Source organism: Meles meles, chromosome 2 (assembly GCF_922984935.1).
Source record: "Meles meles chromosome 2, mMelMel3.1 paternal haplotype, whole genome shotgun sequence".
In the NCBI taxonomy this organism is placed as follows: domain Eukaryota; kingdom Metazoa; phylum Chordata; class Mammalia; order Carnivora; family Mustelidae; genus Meles; species Meles meles.
The window spans coordinates 135,604,620-135,621,865 of NC_060067.1; positions in this window are offsets into that span (position 1 = coordinate 135,604,620).

The window sequence follows — 17,246 nt, forward strand, 5'->3', positions numbered from 1 at the left end:
AGTGCTACCATTGACTCACACATGCTATTAAGATTTAGATTTCATTTGAACAGTAAATGTCAGAACAGTTTTCATTTGCTTAAAATCTTTTGTGAAGCTAATACAGGAAGATGTTAGAGCTGGCCAGAGTTTGTGAGACAGGAGGAAAAGTCCCTCAGGAAAGGTAAGGGTAACAACACAATATGAAAGTGGATGTGAAAAAATAATTCATAAACAGGAAGCAAAATATGAAATATCTAAAATATTTTACTAAAAATTGCAAATTAACCAAAAGATCAATATTCTACCTACACAACTGGGAAGACTATAAAAACAAAAACATCTTGAATTGGAAAGTTTATGTGTATATTTCTTTCTCTATATTTTAATATATCTTAACCACTTTTGTACAAAGAAGAGAAATTATTTATAACAGAAATAAACAGGTTGATTTTTTTTCAATTTTAAAGGAATACATTTTAAAGGACTTCCTTTTTTTCCAATCACTACCCCCAACTATATAGCTCAGTCTAATGAACTGTATATATTAGGAACATAAATTCTATTTTATCAATGTATTTATTTTCAAAAGAGCTTACTAAATTGTTTTAATAACTGAAAATATCCAGGGATATTTTAATAAGTCCCTTGAGCTAGAAAACTGATTTTAGCACTATGTCTTAAGGGCTTCTCCATTTTAATGGCATTTAATAGGAAGCATATGATATTAGATCTAGCAATATGCAGAAAAACGTATGTATCACTAAGAAAAAGGGAACAACCTGATTTTAATCCAACTTCCACTACTCAATAAAGTGTGATTTTGGTAAGTAATTAAATCTTCATAAGTGCATATCTGCCTTCAAAATGAGGATAATGACTAATAATTCATAAGCTTCTTAGAAAGATTCTTGGATTAAATTAAAATGAGATAATCATATATGTAGGATCTGGCACAGAGAAGGTGTTCAAAGGTCAGAACTATATTGTTGTTCCCAGATCAGTTAGGAAATGATAGAAGTTATAATTAGAAATGGTGTGAGGTCAAGATCTGTTTTCTTTCACCACCATTAACCCCTGGTCCAGCTAGAAACATGGACTTAAGGCTGTTCATGTCTAAGTAGTACCAGGATACCCATTTGTTCACCTTCTTGCAAGAATTAGTTCTGTCAAAACTCTCTGGGCTGGTCAGGGATGAACTCTCCTGGTTGGTCAAGGATATGCTAGGCTTGGTATTGTTGAACAACAACATGGCTTCCTTGGTATTCTTCCTATTGGTTTTAACCTTTACTTTCACTTCCAGTGACTCTTAAGTCATTAGCCTTTTATAAGCCTACCATACTTTGCCTTACTCACTCTATACTTTGTAGATTCTTTAGGAATGGTAGTGTGGTCCTACAGAGTTTGTCAGTTCTCTGAAGGTAGATGCCAGTCCTATGTTATGTGGCTCCTATGTCCCACATTATGTTCTCAGTATGATCCATGACCTCAACTTCTGAGCTCACCTGCACTGCCTGGGGTCCGGGAGACAAAAGATGGGCTGACTGAGATAGAAGGGTCAGGAGCTTGGATACATTTTGCCATAGCTTCAAATTTGAAATATGTTGAGTGAAAAGAGTTGCTGAACCTTCTTGTAAGAATAAATCTTAAGAATATCTATGCCTCTGTGTTTTAGGGTTAAATTTCCAGGACTAAACAGATTCTTAAGGAGTACCATCTAAATAATGTAACACTTTATAAACAGAAGCTCATTAAAAGTAAAAAGGATTCAACCAAAAGATACTTAACTGGCTATAATTTAGAAAATAATTTAAAAAAGAAAAACTGTAAAGTTTTAATAATGTCAAAATTTAAAAGACATACAATTTGAAAATTTATCATGTTCAAATCTTGGATTATATCAAAGCACTTTTCTCCAACAGAATTGATAGCAAATGTCTTTGTTTCTAAGGAGGGCAATATCTAGTTTCAAATACTGAGTATGAAATACAAATGAGGAGAAGAAAACACAGCCTGATGAAAATGTTCTTAAATGGCATCTGATACAATGAATTGTCACAGAATCTAGTTACCCTGTAGATGTTTGGAAATTAAGAAGACCTACATTCAGTTAGAATACCTTAAGTATACAGGTGGTGGGTAATAGGGAGGGCACGTTTTGCATGGAGCACTGGGTGTTGTGCAAAAACAATGAATACTGTTATGCTGAAAAAAATAAATAAAATGGGGAAAAAAAAAGAATACCTTAAGTATAATCTTACCTAAAGAGAAAACTAAGGATCTGCTCAAGGCATCAGACTTAAGACATTAACGAACCTATGTTAGGTTGATTTAAGTCATCAGCTTAAAAGAAAGTATGTAGATCTGGAAATGTATAATCAGTTTGTATTTGTGTTCAATCCAAGAGCAATGTGTGGTGGATTCTAAGAAAAAGAAGAACCATCATGGATGCTGGTGTTCTTAAATAATTTGACCATTACTAGAACCGTCTCATAGTGACTCAGAATTGTAAGAGCACAAAACAAGACAATGTAATTACCTTTCATTAGATAAGAAATAGTAAGAACATACTTTGGGGATTCTCCTCAGTGGTTCTGTTTTGTTTGTTTGTTTGTTTGTTTTTAGACTATTACAGCTGTGTTGAATAAAAAAAGATACAAAGGTGATATAATGATAAAGAAAAAATTTATGATTTTTCAGAATTCCTTAATTCTCAGAAAAACTACGATTAAATTTTTGGAGGAAAAAGTGACTTGTTTCTTTTATTATTTAAAATATGCTTTTAATATACTTTTCTGTTTAAAAGTTCTCAGGAATCTTGAGCACTTAGGTACTTTGGTATCTCCCACACCGTTAAAATAGAACAAAGCAAAAAAACACAGGGTTGTTGTTTTGTGTTTCTTTTTTCTTTTTCATTTTAGACCAACTCTATGTATTTAACAAAAAATAAGTTTCCTTTGGCTATTTTGTAGTGATTCTCTGACATGCTATACTTTATCAAATCATCTCTGTCAGGCTTCCCAAAAGATACAGAAAGACTATTGAACAAATAAAATTCATCCATCTGTTACTCACATACAACTATGGCAATTTGCAATTCTGTGAGCAATTCATGACTTGGATGCTGAATTAGTGGTGTTTGATTTCATAACATTTGAATTTCAAATGTGTCTCTCTAATGTATTTGCATAACTACATCTGATAGATATTTCAGCTAAATAAAGCAAGGTCACAAAGAGTAATTAACTCTCCCTTTTAATGCCAAATGACACATGTCAATAGATATTCTTCATTGGGCAACGCCTTTGTTTCCATTCTATTACTGTAGAGTTCTTTCTTTTAATAGATACATAACAAATGTATTTTCTTTCAACAATTTTTTCTGGGGCAATTATTAAGAAAAATCACTCACCAATAAAGTTAAGTTCAGCTCAATCAAGTAAATCATAAGAAAATTATATTCTAAGAAGAGCTATAGAAATAGAAGAACCTTTGCCAAAGATCAAAGAATTCCTTAGGTAAATAAAAGCTCTTACAGGGCTTGAAGACCTTCTGAGAAAAGGTGTAAATTATGTATTTGAAAAACACACTAATGGTGACCCAGGGTTGCTTAACTGCACAAGATGATTATACTTCATATAATAACCTTTTGAAAATAAATTTTGGAAGATCAAATAAGCTCACTTCCATTTGCTTTTTTGAATTGACAATATTTTTTTTCTCAAATCAACAACATATATATTCTTTATTCCTTTTTAAGTGCACCACTATGAAAACCATTTTTTTTTTTGAAAACCATTTTTAAAATGAATCATTTAAAAAACATTCTAAAGCTGTATCTCACCAACTTCCTTTTCAGCTCCCTATAGGTATTCTTAATTTCCCTCTACCTGCTTTTTGCTTTCTCATGTTTACAGCAAGTTAAAACTACATTTTGCTTTCAAAATTAAAAATTCTATATGGAAAATACTTAGTAGTTTTTTTTAAGATTTCTTATTGAAAATTATTTTTTTAAATTTCTCCAAGCTGAACATTCCAGTCTTTATTACGAATTCATTATTTTACTTAGAATAAGAGAGAAGGACACTTATCTTCCAGGCTGCCTCCCCCCCAATGAATCTAGGATCAATATGCTAAAAGCCAGAAGATAAATTTGTTTAACTTAGTGTTAAACTATTCAAATATGATAGTATATGTCTTATATTTCTAAGATAACATAATCTTATTTTTATATAGGCATTTACACTTGTTGTAATATCAAGCTTTTATAACTATAAAGGTGATGTGTTGAAACTGTAGACATTTCTTCAAAAAAATAAAATTTAAGTTACCCACATACTATAGTGCAGACATAAATACTATCAATGTCTTGGAAGTTTCCCTCCAATCTTTTCACAATAGATTAGACAAGTTTAGAGAGATGGATAAGTAGACAATAGTTTGGAAGAGAATATATATTTATTTTATTTAAGAAAATTGGAGTATATTGCTTATAGAGTTTTATATCACAACATTATATTATACTTCATCCTGTCAATAAATATTTTTAGAATATTTAATTTAAAAAATATATTTTGGTGTCAAAATGTATTTATTATTTTTTAAAATTTAAAAATAAATTTATTAAAATTAAAGAGAAGATAATTTTTTAAAAAATTTCATTTAAATCAAGCTTTTATTAATTCATTCAACAAATGTTTGTTGAACATCTGTTATGTGCAAGGAATTGTACTCAATACACAGAGTATAGATTCACACAACATCTCCAGACCTACAGTCCAGGAGATGATTTGCCATATTAAAGAAGCCGCAAGACAGTACTTAAATGTTTTAAAGGAACAGCATGCTTCATAATTTCAGAGGAGGAGGAAATTAACATTTTCTTTTAGAGAGTAATGGGAGAAGGGGTCAATATATTTGAGTAAAACCTTCAAGACTGGCTGGACTTTGGACATGTGAAGATGAGAACAAGCATTACAAGTGAACTATGGAAAAGAAGCAGGATATGCATATAAAACATGAAAAAAATAGAACAAAATAGAAAATGTAGTATAATACACTCAGATTTGTGTGAATGTAAGTCTTATAAAACAAGGAACAATGAGAGAAAAGAATATATTAACAAAGTTAAAGGCTGTGTCAGTGGTGGAACTATGAGTTATTTTCCCCTCTTAGTTTCTTTTGAGGTTATATTTTTTGTTTTATTTAATAAAGCACATATAGTGCCAAGAAGTTCTCTTACAACCTTATAAACATAAATTCATTTGCTCATTTGGACCCTGTGGGGTGGGTGTAACTATTTCACATGTAGAAACTGAAGCATAGAGAGGATAAGAAACCTGATCAAGGGGACATGACTAGCAGGTACCAGAGCTAGATGTCAAATTTGAATATTTTCACTCTGAATTCCAAGCTCTTAAGCACTGTGCTCACGTTCCCTGTCTCCCCGCATTTATAATTAATTCATAATACAACAAACTTGAGGAAAAATAAATTTAATGGGAAAATGATACATATTTACACAAAGTTTATTGCCAGAGATACCTCCTTACCTCCTTGAGCCAATTTAGTTTTGGTTCAGCACTATGAGTACAGGTATAAAATAACATGACAATGACTTGTAGTCATAAGCAAAACTCCACAGACTCCTAGGTCCCAAAGAGTTTTCTAAGGTCTTAAAGGTACAAACTACTTCTCCTGTTCTTATTCTCCGATGGATTTGAATTTGGTCTCCCCAAGCAGGACTGCAATCACTAATAAACTTTTTAAAGACCTTGTCATGGGAAGCGATTGCGTGTGACCAATGACTGGCAGCTTTGAAATTTGTTTTTCTATTTACCTGATAATATTTTCTGGCAGACTAACTCCATTCAAGGGAGGGAAGGAAAAGAGTATTTCAAGACAACATAAGGTTTTGTTCATATATGAAGTCATTCTAACCAAAAGTACAAATATGCAGAATTTGTTGGGGACAAAGGGGCCTATGGAATGACACATTCCTCAAACATCTCAGATAACTCAATAACTGAATGTACCAGGTAGCTCCAAGTGGGAACAATTTTTAGTTAACACCTTTATCTTTCATAACTGTGAAGAGATAATTATTTGACATGGAAATAATTCTTCTAAATCAACCCATTACTACATCATTTTTTGTATTCAAAATATGTATTCAAAACAAATATAAGATGGTTAAAACTATAAAAACTATAAGATGCTTAAAAAATACAAGAAGTCAGGTGAGATAGATCCAGAATTTTGTTCAAAAGAAGTACTTATCCATGAAAATATGCATCTGTTACCAATTTAAAGAAGCTTAGAGATTGAATTTAAAAAAAAAAGAAACACCTAATAATTTTCATATGAAAATAGAGGATAAATACTTGGGTAGAATACAAGAAGATAGACAAACTTGAATTTAAGTGTGACAGATATTTACTAAACTGAATCTCTCAGAATAACTACTTATTTTGGGGAGTACAGTTTAATTACTCTTTAATGACTTTTTTTTTGCTAATTAACATGAGAACAGAAAAATCTGACATTAATAAATGCATCCTAGCAAAGGGGAAAAATAAAATTTCCATCATAAAAAAGAAAGTTAATGATTAAAATTTACAAATACTTTCCCCAAGTTTCCGCTATACCAAGAAGTATTGGTTTTTAGGAGCACCTGGTTGGCTCTGTCAGTTAAGCACCTGACTTTAAGCACCTGACTTTGGCTCAGATCATGATCTTGCAGTCCTGGGATTGATCCCTCCATGGGGCTCCACACTCAGTAGGGAATATGTTTCCCCTTCTCCCTTTAAACCTTTTTCTGCTTCTGTGTGCTCTTTCTCTCTCTCAAATAAATAAATAAAATCTTAAAAAAAAAGAAGTGGGGGGAGGAGTCAAGATGGCGGAGAAGTAGCAGGCTGAGACTACATCAGGTAGCAGGAGATCAGCTCGATAGCTTATTTAAACATTGCAAACACCTACAAATCCAATGGGAGAGCGAAGAGAAGAAGAACAGCAACTCTAGAAACAGAAAATCAACCACTTTCTGAAAGGTAGGACTGGCGGAGAAGTGAATCTAAAACGACGGGAAGATAGACCGCGGGGGGAGGGGCCGGCTCCCGGCAAGCGGCGGAGCAACGGAGCACAAAATCAGGACTTTTAAAAGTCTGTTCCACTGAGGGACATTGCTCCAGGGGCTAAACCGGGGTGAAGCCCACGCGGGGCCAGCGTGGCCCCAGGCCCCGCAGGGTCACAGAAGGATCGGGGGTGTCGGAGTGTCGGAGAGCTCGCAGGTATTAGAACGGAGAAGCCGGCTGGAGAAACAGAGCCGAGGACTAAACTCTCAGCTCGGGGTTACCTTGAACTGGTCGCGGGCTGGGTGAGCTCGGAGCGCGGCTAGAGGCTGGGGATACGGGAGTGATTGGGTGCTGTCCTCTGGGGGCGCACTGAGGAGTGGGGCCCCAGGCTCTCGGCTCCTCCGGGCTGGAGACTGGGAGGCCGCCATTTTCATTCCCATCCTCCGGAACTCTACGGAAAGCGTTCAGGGAACAGAAGCTCCCAAAAGCGAACCCGAGCCGATTACTTAGTCCGGCCGCCGGTAAGGGCGGTGCAATCCCGCCTCGGGCAAAGACACTTGAGAGTCACTACAACAGGCCCCTCCCCCAGAAGATCAACAAAATATCCAGCCAGGACGAAGTTCATCTATCAAGGAGAAAGCAGATTCAATTCCTAAGACAGCAGAGCAATTCCAGAGGAGGAGAAAGCAAAGCACGGAACTCATGGCTTTCTCCCCATGATTCTCTAGTCTTGCGGCTACTTCAATTTTTTTTTCTTTTTTCAATTTTTTTTTCTTTTTTCTTTTTTCTTCTTCTGCTAAATTTTTTTAAACTTTTACCCTTTTCTTTTTTAACATTTTTTGACTAGTTCATCTAAATATATATATTTTTTTCTTTCTTTTTTATATTTTTTATTTGTTTTATTTTTTAAATTTTTTTTCTTTCTTTTTTTTTTCTTTTTTTTTTCAGAAGCTGTTTATCCCCTTTCTCCCCCCCACATTTTGGGGTCTCTTCTGATTTGGTTACAGCGCATTTTTCCGGGGTCTTTGCCACCCTTTTAGTAGTTTATTTGCTCCTTCATATTCTCTTATCTGGACAAAATGACAAGGCGGAAAAAATCACCACAAACAAAAGAACAAGAGACAGTACCGAAGGCTAGGGACCTAATCAACACAGACATGGGTAATATGTCAGATCAAGAGTTCAGAATGACGATTCTGAACATTCTAGCCGGGCTCGAAAAAGGCATGGAAGATATTAGAGAAACCCTCTCTGGAGATATTAAAGCCCTTTCTGGAGAAATTAAAGAACTAAAATCTAACCAAGTTGAAATCAAAAAAGCTATTAATGAGGTGCAATCAAAAATGGAGGCTCTCACTGCTAGGATAAATGAGGCAGAAGAAAGAATTAATGATATAGAAGACCAAATGACAGAGAATAAGGAAGCCGAGCAAAAGAGGGACAAACAGCTACTGGACCATGAGGGGAGAATTCGAGAGATAAGTGACACCATAAGACGAAACAACATTAGAATAATTGGGATTCCAGAAGAAGAAGAAACAGAGAGGGGAGCAGAAGGTCTATTGGAGAGAATCATTGGAGAGAATTTCCCTAATATGGCAAAGGGAACAAGCATCAAAATCCAGGAGATGCAGAGAACCCCCCTCAAAGTCAACAAGAATAGGTCCACACCCCATCACCTAATAGTAAAATTTACAAGTCTTAGTGACAAAGAGAAAAACCTGAAAGCAGCCCGGGAAAGAAGTCTGTAACATACAATGGTAAAAATATTATATTGGCAGCAGACTTATCCACAGAGACCTGGCAGGCCAGAAAGAGCTGGCATGATATATTCAGAGCACTCAACGAGAAAAACATGCAGCCAAGAATACTCTATCCAGCTAGGCTATCATTGAAAATAGAAGGAGAGATAAAAAGCTTCCAGGACAAACAAAAACTGAAAGAATTTGCAAACACCAAACCAGCTCTACAGGAAATATTGAAAGGGGTCCTCTAAGCAAAGAGAGAGCCTAAAAGTAGTAGATCAGAAAGGTACAGAGACAATATACAGTAACACTCACCTTACAGGCTAATAATGGCACTAAATTCATATCTCTCAATAGTTACCCTGAATGTTAATGGGCTAAATGCCCCAATCAAAAGACACAGGGTATCAGAATGGATAAAAAAACAAAACCCATCAGTATGTTGCCTACAAGAAACTCATTTTAGACGCGAAGACACCTCCAGATTTAAAGTGAGGGGGTGGAAAACAATTTACCATGCTAATGGGCATCAGAAGAAAGATGGGGTGGCAATCCTTATATCAGATCAATTAGATTTTAAGCCAAAGACTATAATAAGAGATGAGGAAGGACACTATATCCTACTCAAAGGGTCTGTCCAACAAGAAGATCTAACAATTTTAAATATCTATGCCCCTAACGTGGGAGCAGCCAACTATATCAACCAATTAATAACAAAATCAAAGAAACACATCAATAATAATACAATAATAGTAGGGGACTTGAACACTCCCCTCACTGAAATGGACAGATCATCCAAGCAAAAGATCAACAAGGAAATAAAGGCCTTAAATGACACACTGGACCAGATGGACATCACAGATATATTCAGAACATTTCATCCCAAAGCAACAGAATACACATTCTTCTCTAGTGCACATGGACCCTTCTCCAGAATAGATCACATCCTGGGTCACAAATCAACCGGTATCAAAAGATTAGGATTATTCCCTGCATATTTTCAGACCACAATGCTCTGAAGCTAGAACTCAATCACAAGAGGAAAGCTGGAAAGAACCCAAATACATGGAGACTAAATAGCATCCTTCTAAAGAATGAATGGGTTAACCAGGAAATTAAAGAAGAATTGAAAAAATTCATGGAAACAAATGATAATGAAAACACAACAGTTCAAAATCTGTGGGACACAGCAAAGCCAGTCCTGAGAGGAAAATATATAGCGGTACAAGCCTTTCTCAAGAAACAAGAAAGGTCTCAAGTACACAACCTAACCCTACACGTAAAGGAGCTGGAGAAAGAACAAGAAAGAAACCCTAAACCCAGCAGGAGAAGAGAAATCATAAAGATCAGAGCAGAAATCAATGAAATAGAAACCAAAAAAAACAATAGAAAAAAATCAATGAAACTAGGAGCTGGTTCTTTGAAAGAATCAATAAGATTGATAAACCCCTGGCCAGACTCATCAAAAAGAAAAGAGAAAGGACCCAAATCAATAAAATCATGAATGAAAGAGGAGAGATCACAACTAACACCAAAGAAATACAGACAATTATAAGAACATACTATGAGCAACTCTACGCCAACAAATTGGACAATCTGGAAGAAATGGATGCATTCCTAGAGACATATAAACTACCACAACTGAACCAGGAAGAAATAGAAAACCTGAACAGGCCCATAACCAGTAAGGAGATTGAAACAGTCATCAAAAATCTCCAAACAAACAAAAGCCCAGGGCCAGATGGCTTCCCAGGGTAATTCTACCAAACATTTAAAGAAGAACTAATTCCTATTCTCTTGAAACTGTTCCAAAAAATAGAAACGGAAGGAAAACTTCCAAACTCATTTTATGAGGCCAGCATCACCTTGATCCCAAAACCAGACAAGGATCCCACCAAAAAAGAGAACTACAGACCAATATCCTTGATGAACACAGATGCAAAAATTCTCGCCAAAATACTAGCCAATAGGATTCAACAGTACATTAAAAGGATTATTCACCACGATCAAGTGGGATTTATTCTAGGGCTGCAGGGTTGGTTCAACATCCGCAAATCAATCAATGTGATAGAACACATTAATAAAAGAAAGAACAAGAACCATATGATACTCTCCATAGATGCTGAAAAAGCATTTGACAAAGTACAGCATCCCTTCCTGATCAAAACTCTTCAAAGTGTAGGGATAGAGGGCACATACCTCAATATTATCAAAGCCATCTATGAAAAACCCACCGCAAATATCATTCTCAATGGAGAAAAACTGAAAGCTTTTCCGTTAAGGTCAGGAACACGGCAGGGATGTCCATTATCACCACTGCTATTCAACATAGTACTAGAAGTCCTAGCCTCAGCAATCAGACAACAAAAAGAAATTAAAGGCATCCAAATTGGTAAAGAAGAAGTCAAACTATCACTCTTCGCAGATGATAGGGGGATAGGAGAAGAGTAAATGAAACAAGATGGGATTGGGAGGGAGACAAACCATAAATGACTCTTAATCTCACAAAACAAACTGGGGGTTGCTGGGAGGAGGTGGGATTGGGAGAGGGGGAGCGGGCTATGGACATTGGGGAGGGGAGGCGAACCATAAGAGACTATGGACTCTAAAAAACAACCTGAGGGTTTTGAAGGGTCAGGGGTGGGAGGTTGGGGCAACCTGAGGGTTTTGAAGGGTCAGGGGTGGGAGGTTGGGGGAACAGGTGGTGGGTAATGGGGAGGGCACGTTTTGCATGGAGCACTGGGTGTTGTGCAAAAAGAATGAATACTGTTACACTGAAAAAATAAATAAAATGAAAAAAAAAAGAAGTATGTAGCTTTAAAGTATTGTGTTTTTTAAGCTACTTTCAAGTTCAATATGTAAATAACAAAGTCATATGAAATATCATTTAAACTTTTTTTTTTAAGATTTTATTTATTTATTTGACAGATGAAGATCACAAGCAGGCAGAGAGGCAGGCAGAGAGAGAGGAGGAAGCAGGCTCCCTGCTGAGCAGAGAGCCTAATGTGGGGCTCGATCCCAGGACCCTGGGATCATCCTGAGCCGAAGGCAGAGGCTTTAACCCACTGAGCCACCCAGGCACCCCTCATTTAAACTTTTTAATTGAAGTATCACATATATAAAGTGAAAATTTTTTAATTTTATGTTTAATAAATTAGCATAACTATGTAATTATCCCTTAGATCAAGACATAGAACATCCAGTTAACATTCCCTATAGAGATAAACATTATTCTGACTTCAAATAACCATAGGTTAGTTTTATCTGTTTCTGAACTACATATAAATGAAATCGAATCATACATTATGCATGTTTTAGTGTCTGGCTTCCTCATTTAACATTTTGGGAGATTCATCTACAATTTTGCAAACATTTGTAGTTTTGTTTTGCTTTGTTATATTCTCTACATTGTATGAATATAACATATTTATCCATCAACTGTTATTGGATACTTTGGTTACTTCCAGTTAGGGACCATGACAAATAAATTTGCTTATTCTCGTACTTTTCTTTAGCTGACATATGTATACTTCTTTGTTGGGCACGTACATAGAAATGAAATTCCTGGGAAAAATAGGATGCATATGTTCAGTTTTAGCAATTCTGCCTAACCATTTTTCAAAATGGTTTCATCAATTTATACCCCCATCACACTGCATGGGAATCTCAGTTGCTCTGCATCCTCACAAATACCTAGAATTGTCAGTATTTAACATTTCTTAAAGATTTTATGCATTCTGGTATATGTAATAGTAGTAGAATCTCACTTGGGATTTATTTTGCATTTTTCTGATACTAAGACATTTATATTTTAAGGAGACTTAAAAGAGGAAAAGGTTGTCACTTACAAACTAAAATTTGGGCAGGTATTGGGATAAAGAACTTTTTTTTTTTTGAAGATTTACTTATTTACCTATTTGAGAGAGAGTGCACATGCATGAGAGAGACAAAGTAAGACTGAGCATGAGCAGGAGAGAGGAAGTGGAAGAGGGAGAAGCAGCCTCCCTCCTGATCAGGTAGTCTGATGCAGGGCCTGATCCCAAGATGCCAGGGTCATGACCTGAGCCACCAGGATTACAACCTGAGGGGAAAGCAGCCACAGACCCTTAACTGACTGAGCCACCAAGGCAACCTAGGAAAAACTTCTGATAATACATGCAAATATCTCCCAAGGGAGTGGACTATTTTATCCAGAATGTTCTAGCAAACTAGAATGGACAAATTTTGGGGCACCTGAGTAGTTCAGTGGGTTGGGCTGCTGCCTTCGGCTCAGGTCATGATCTCAGGGTCCTGGGATCGAGTCCCGCATTGGGCTCTCCGCTCAGCCTGCTTTCCTCTCTCTCTCTCTGCCTGCCTCTCTGCCTACTTGTGATCTCTCTCTATCAAATAAATAAAATCTTTTAAAAAAAAAAGAATGGACACATTTCTAGAATAAAATGTGTATTGCAGAGAACAGCTATATATTACTAAAAACACTTGATGAAAAATCCAGTTTGGAGTAATCAAAGCTAATTTTAAGCTATCCAATGTTATACTGCCAATAATCCCCAGGGTTTTCTAATATTATTTCCAATTTCTTTTACTAAGATAAACTTAAATGATGGTCTTTCTCTTCCTTTTTTATAATTAGACATCACACTTTGAATGTAAAATGAGACAACACAATTTGATGTGATTAGCGTTCCCTTCTTAGGTTCTGTCAGTTCCAACTGCCAGTTGGAGTTCATGTTTCACATGACTCCAGGTAAGACAGGCCTAACAAGATTCATAATGCAGGCCTTGTAGCTAAGAGAAATTTCTGTTTTAAATAAATTGCTAGGACTATCCTTGTAAAGAACTGGCCAAAGTAGTTACATGCACTGAAACTAAAGTTTAGTGTGGAAATGTGCATATCATATTCAGCAATGCTTTCATGTGAGAAAAATTTTTTAAAAAGAGGGAAGAGGTTGTTCTATACTAATGAAGCCATGCAAATTTTAGGTGGTAGAACTGCCTACTTTATATCTTCAAAGTGAAATCCAAAAAATTTGTAAAATGAAGTATAAAATACTTCATTTTAAATAAACCTAACAGGTTGGGGTGCCTGGGTGGCTCAGTGGGTTAAAGCCTCTGCCTTCAGCTCAGGTCATGATCCCAGGGTCCTGGGATCGAGCCCCGCATCAGGCTCTCTGCTCAGCAGGGAGCCTGCTTCCACCTCTCTCTCTGCCTGCTGCTCTGCCTACTTGTGATCTCTGCCTGTCAAATAAATAAATAAAATCTTTAAAAAAAAAATAAATAAATAAATAAATAAACCTAACAAGTTCAAACAATAGATTTTCCACTATTAAAACAAAACTGGTTTGTTGGTTAGTATGCAAAGCAATTTTAGAATAGACTATTTACAAAGATGAAACTAATAATAAGTTATCTTCAAAAAAGAAAGATGGAAGAAATTCCATAGATTCCTGTTCAATTAAAAATGTGCCCTGGAATTGATACGTATCCATTTTATAAGAATTCAAAGACAAAATATTTAGATCAAGCTGATTTTTTCAGATTAGCATTCTGTCTGAATATAGACTATGTGCACTCATGCAACCAAGTCCTCATGAGCAAAGAGTTTTTGGACTAATACTAAGATTTAAAAATGTTTCTGCCAAGTGAAATATGAGGGAAAAAAGTACATTTTTTCCTCCCAAGTTCTCCTCCTTCCTAGGATTCTGAATTAAGCATTTGATGTTTGAATGGCATATGTACAGTTTACTCAAGCCCTTGAAGAGTCTCTAATGTGATTCTTTTATGTAATTCTTTACAATAGAGAAAGTTGAAGCAAATTGCCTTTATCCACTTCATCCATTCATTCTTTTTTCATTAATTTACTCTTCCCCTCTGCGAATATTTACTTTTATCTATATGCCAATCATTCTGTAGGGTTCAAAATATAAAAAAAGACACCAGCACAGTGTCTTTGCCTCAAGCTAATATCCCAATAGCTAGGGCAGAACAAAACATAAAATAAAGCAGCAGGACAAGTGCTGGAAGAGAGGCAGTGTGGAAATCAATAGGGAAGAAGAGCTAGTGGTAAAGGCAGAGGAATATTCTTACCATTTATGTGAACTCTGCAATTTTTATAATTCTAGGGTAGTTAGTATTATAACTCATCTTTTACAGTGAGGAAAATAAGACAGAAAGAATTTGATTGGCTTTGGATAATATAAATTGCATTATCATGACTTCAGAAAGGTGAGTTGCTATATTCTTTTTGACTGAAAACTCTGGAAAGAAATGACATTTTAATTCTGTTTCTAGTAGTCTTTGAACAAACACATTAAAATCTTGACTTAAGTTATATATTAATATTATAGAGTGGTTATAAAAAAGTACTATGAAAAGTAACAAAATCAAGAAAAACTGCATATAAGGAGAGTGATAAAATCTACTGTAAGCACCTTAACTTCTCATTTCCTTTCACTGGGCTTCTTCTAATTAATATATTCTATACCTTAAGAGTTGTCCTCTAGATACCAGTGGGGCAAAGTAAAAAACTAAGAGAGACTATGACTTTATTTAAGTAACTTTGTACCTTTAAGTAGGGAAAACACAAAATTTATGATCTAAAATGAAACACTGGGGCACCTGGTGGGTCAGTGGGTTTAGCCTCTGCCTTCGGCTCAGGTCATGATCTCAGGCTCCTGGGATCAAGCCCCACATTGGGCTCTCTGCTCAGCGGAGAGCCTGCTTCCCCCTCTCTCTCTCTGCCTGCCTACTGTGATCTCTCTCTCTGTCAAATAAATAAATAAAATCTTAAAAAAATAAATAAATAAAATAAATGAAACACTTCTGAAATTGAGAAAAGGCCCTCATAAACATTTGACCAGCACATCAAACATAAACTGGGATTATTCTGAACATGCTGGGATGTATGGTCAGCAAATGTTATGAGCTGAACTATCTCTCCCAAAATGCACATATTCAAGTTCTGACCCATCAATAGCTCAGAATTTGATTGCATGTAGAGATGGGGTCTTTTTTTTTTTTTAAAGATTTTATTTACTTATTTGACAGAGAGAGAGAGAGAGAGATCACAAGTAGGCGGAGAGGCAGGCAGAGGAGGGGGAAGCAGGCTCCCTGCTGAGCAGAGAGCCCGATGTGGGGCTCGATCCCAGGACCCTGGGACCATGATCTGAGCTGAAGGCAGAGGCTTAACCCACTGAGCCACCCAGGCGCCCCATTTTTTTTTTTTTAAAGATTTTATTTACTTATTTGACAGAGAGAGAGAGAGAGAGATGGGGTCTTTAAAGGTATAATTAAATTGAAATGTTGAAATGTTATGGGTGGGCTGTAATCCAATATGACTGTTGTCCATACAGAAAGAACAATTAGGATACAGACACAAAGGAATGACAATGTGAGGGTGCAGTGAGAAGGTGGATGCCTACAAACCAAATAGAGAGCTCCCTACCTACTGGATCAGAATATCTGTTAGGGTCCAGGAATCCTAGGATTCATTTTAGTTATATTGTCTATGATCACATATTCCAAAACAAAAAATCTCTCTGCTCCTTAACAGGAAAGCTGTCATAATTCTGAAAAAGAACAATCCAAATATTTTCTAACAGAGTTTCATAGATTTTCTTGAATCAAATTTGAATTATAATTGTCTTTTGTATCAAGCTACATTGATCATTTTTTCCAACTTTATCGAGAATAATTGACATATAACACTGTGTATAATATATTGTGTAAAGTGCACAATATATTGATTTGATACACTTACATGCTCCAAAATGATTAACATTATATCATTAGTTAACATCTCCATCATGTCACATAAATCTATACTCATCTTGACACTTAAAATTATGGCAAATAATTTATGAAACTAGGATACTGGGTACAATTCTCTGTATCAGTACTTCTTTGCTATATATATTCACAAAAGTTAGTTAACCCCTCTGAATCTTACAGCTATGAAATGGAGATAATAACAATGCCTGTCTCACAGTATTATTGTTAAAGTTAAATGAATTATAGTATACAAAGTACTTAAAGTAGTGCCTGTACAGAGAAAAAATTCTGTGAATGTTAATAGTAGTTTTTATATATAGTCATATATACATTTAAATTATCAAATATATGTATTTTTCCTATTGCAATAATTTTGGGGTTAAAGTAATCAAATTGAGTTAATAATTCTTTTTCAAGAAAGTTCTCCCTGTTGATCTTTGGCAACCATATCTTCTTCTCTCCCTCAGAACCCTTCTCAAAACTCATGTCATTTCTGGCACATTCTAAAACTAACTCAGATTTACATCACTATTGTGGTGGTAAAACATTTAAGTAGATCTGGGCAAACTGTGTGATAGGATCATAGACTATAAAATTAAAGATTTTTGGAGCTGTAATAAATGGTGGAAATAGTCACCTACTCCTCAGGTTAAGTGATTTGCTCATGGTTACAAACATTTTT